The sequence below is a fragment of the Colobus angolensis genome, unplaced genomic scaffold (assembly GCF_000951035.1).
Source record: "Colobus angolensis palliatus isolate OR3802 unplaced genomic scaffold, Cang.pa_1.0 Scaffold25, whole genome shotgun sequence".
Taxonomy (NCBI): Eukaryota; Metazoa; Chordata; class Mammalia; order Primates; family Cercopithecidae; genus Colobus; species Colobus angolensis.
Window position 1 is genome coordinate 4718441 of NW_012115710.1, and position 3276 is coordinate 4721716.

A 3276-nucleotide genomic window follows, 5' to 3' on the forward strand; every position below is an offset into this window, starting at 1 on the left:
GAGGTCAGGAGATCGAGACCATCCTGGCTAACACGGTGAAACCCCGTCTCTACTAAAAAATACAAAAAAAACTAGCCGGGCGAGGTGGCGGGCGCCTGTAGTCCCAGCTACTCGGGAGGCTGAGGCAGGAGAATGGCGTAAACCCGGGAGGCGGAGCTTGCAGTGAGCTGAGATCCAGCCACTGCACTCCAACCCGGGTGACAGAGCAAGACTCCGTCTCAAAAAAAAGAAAAAAAAAAAGAGACCAGAAAGTATGAGAACGGATGACCTAAGTAAATCTTTGAGTTTTTATTCTTGTCTGCAACCTAGTAGGCTTCTGAGCCCTCTTAAGGCAACGTCCCTCTCTGCCTTGTTGGACGCATATTTAAGGTTTGTTTTCTACTAGGCGATCTTTAAGTAAGTGTGAAAGGTTTGAAGGCTAGAAGGAATGAATGAGACGATTCTCCCACTTCATCACCTCTTCTTCCTTACGTGGAAGTGGAAGCAAAGCGCATGCATCAGAGAAGGGACTTGTCTTAGAACCCTGCCTGAAGCGTGGCGTCGTGGGTGTCTGTGATGGGATGGGATGGGGTATGGGGTGTGGGGTGTAGTGCAGCGCGTGAGCAGTCAGAGGATGTGCGCACGTGCGTGCGTGCAGGGAGAGACCAGGGAGTTGGGGAGGGTGGAGTGGCGAAAGCATTCACTATGGTACTAGGGAGGGACTGAGGGGCAGTGGCAGGGGCGCATGCGCAGAGAATTCGCGGGAAAGGCCGCGAGCCAGGCAGACCGAAGGGTGTTGCCCAAACCGATCCGTCGATGCCTGAAGGGGCCTGAAGAGGTTGCTAGGTTTCTCAGCTGGGGCTTCTTCACCCTCATTTTTGTCTGACTGGCTGGACTGAAGGACCTGGCAGAAGCCTCGGGGCTAGGGTGAGGGTCACTTGGCCCAGGGAGCCCTGAAACGTTCCCAGATCTGGGGTGTGTGGGGCTGGGCGCCATTTTCCAGGCCCGGGCTCACTGGGCTCCCCTGACGGGTGACAGCTGGCTGGGAGCCTCCTGATTGCCCTGGGCTCTGTGGAGCTGAGGGGTCAAAGGGGTCCCTCCTTTACCCCCCACGTAGGACACAAGAAACTGTCTTCGGCTTTCCTCACTCATCCAGTCTGAGTTTGAGCCAATTCCTTGACAGGATTCGGCCATCAGTCCCTGCCTTTGGGGAAAGCCATCAGTGTCAACTGCCCGGGTGGCAGAAACCCGGGTCCACCCCCTTCACTGGTCTGTTAGGGCAGTTATTTTCTGCTTTTTGAAGAAATGGGACACCAGCTCCCTATTTTCCTTTTGTGGAGCTTATAGTTCCAGGGAAGGAGGTAATGTGAGGGGAATGGGCATTTCTGGGGGATCCTGAGCACTCCCCACAGGGCATGAGCTCAGGAGTTGCTTGGGATGACGGTGCAGGGGCGCCATGGAGGGTTGCACCCATATGGGAGAAGGAGTCCGCCTGGGGCTCAAGGGGCTTTATGGGTGTTGGAAGTGGCCAGTTGGCCAAAACTCAGTTCTCTCACTTCCGTAAAGCTTGTTTTTAAGGACAACTATTCTAGAATGTGTTTAAGAAACATGAATCTATTATTTTTTATTTATTTATTTTGTTGAGATGGAGTCTCACTCTGTCACCCAGGCTGGAGTGCAGTGGTGTGATCTAGGCTCACTGCAACCTCTGCCTCCCAGGTTCAAGCGATTCTCCTGCCTCAGCCTCCGGAGTAGCTGGGACTATAGGCGTGCGCCAGGCTGATCTCAAACTCCTGACCTCAGGTGATCCACCGGCTCCAGCCTCCCAAAGTTCTGAGATTACAGGCATGAACCGCCGTACCCAGCCTATTATTATTATTTTTATGAGACAGGGTCTCTCTCTGTCTCCCAGGCTGGAGTCCAGTGGCATGATCACTGCTCACTACAGCCTCGAACTTCTGGGTTCAAGCAATCTTTCCACCTCAGCCTTTCAAAGAGCTGGGATTACAGGCTGAGCCACTACAGGCCTGGTTTTCAGTTATTTTGGGTGTATACCCAGAAGTGGAATTGCTGGATCATATGGTAATTCTATTTTTAAGTTTTTGAGGAACCACCATAGTGTTTTCCATGGTGGTTGCACCATTTTACATTCTGACGAGCAAGGCATAAGGATTCCAATTTCTCCACATCCTCACCAACAGTTCTTATTTTCTGCCTTTTTATATTAGCCATCCTAATGGATGTGAGGTGTTATCTCATTGTAGTTTTCATTTGCATTTCCTTAATGATTAGTGATGTCAAACATCTTTTCATGTGCTTTTTGGAGACAGGTATGTCTTCCTTGGAGAAATGTCTATTTAAGTCTTTTGCCCATTTTTGAATTGTGTTGTTTGTTTCTTTGTTGTTGAGTTTTAGGAGTTCTCTATATATTCTGAATATTAATCTCTTATTAGACATATGATTTGCCAATATTTCCTCCCATTCTGTGGGTTGTCTTTTCACCCCTTCGATAGTGTCTCTTGATGCACAAATTTAAAACATTTTAATGAAGTCCTGTTTGTCTGTTTCTTCTTTTGTTGCTTTGGCCTTTGGTGTCATATCCAATAATTCATTGCAGATGCACTGTCATGAAGCTTTTGTCATATGTTTTCTTCTAAGAATTTTCTAATTTTAAGTGTTACATTTAGGTCTTTGGTTTATTTTGCATATTTGTATGTAGTGTCAGGTAAGAGTCCATCTTTACTCTTTTGCATGTACATCATCCAGTTTTCCCAGCATCATTTGTTGAAAAGACTGTCCTTTACTCACTGAGTGGTCTTGGCACCCTTGTAAAAAGTCATTTTTCCATATATTGTTTCTGGGCCCTCTATTCTGTTCCCTTAGTCTGTATCTTTATGCAGGTAACACACTATTTTGATTACTATAGCTTTGTAATATTTTTTGAAATCAGGAAATGTGAGTACACCAGCATTTTTGTTCTTTTTCAAGATTATTTTGGCTATTCAGGGTGCCTTGAGATTTCATCTTAGTTTTAGGACGTGTTTTTCTATTTCTGCAAAAAAAAAAAATAATCTATTTCTGCAAAAAAAAAATAATAATAATAAAATAAAAAAATAAAAAAGCTACTAAATCTGTAGATTGTTTTGGGTAACACTGACATCTTAACAGTGTTAAGTCTTCCAGCCTGTGAAGATGGGATATTTTTCCATTTATTTATGTCTCCTTTAATCTTTTTCAGCAATGCTTTGTAGTTTTCTCTGTACATGTCTTTCACCTTCTTGGTTTTTTTTTTTTTTT

The 3276-nt window shown here is 45.7% G+C and overlaps 1 protein-coding gene across 2 annotated transcripts in view; it reads left to right on the forward strand.

The window, feature by feature from the left end:
- The first annotated feature begins 728 nt into the window (after positions 1-728).
- The window catches only part of SLC6A16 (solute carrier family 6, member 16), a 17583-nt gene continuing 15035 nt past the window's right edge, over positions 729-3276 (forward strand). Inside the window, exon 1 of one of the 2 annotated variants that reach the window (XM_011946404.1) lies at positions 729-906. The gene's annotated coding sequence lies outside the window, so the exon portion shown is untranslated. The remainder of the gene's footprint in view (positions 907-3276) is intronic. The other variant, XM_011946403.1, reaches the window with a different exon arrangement.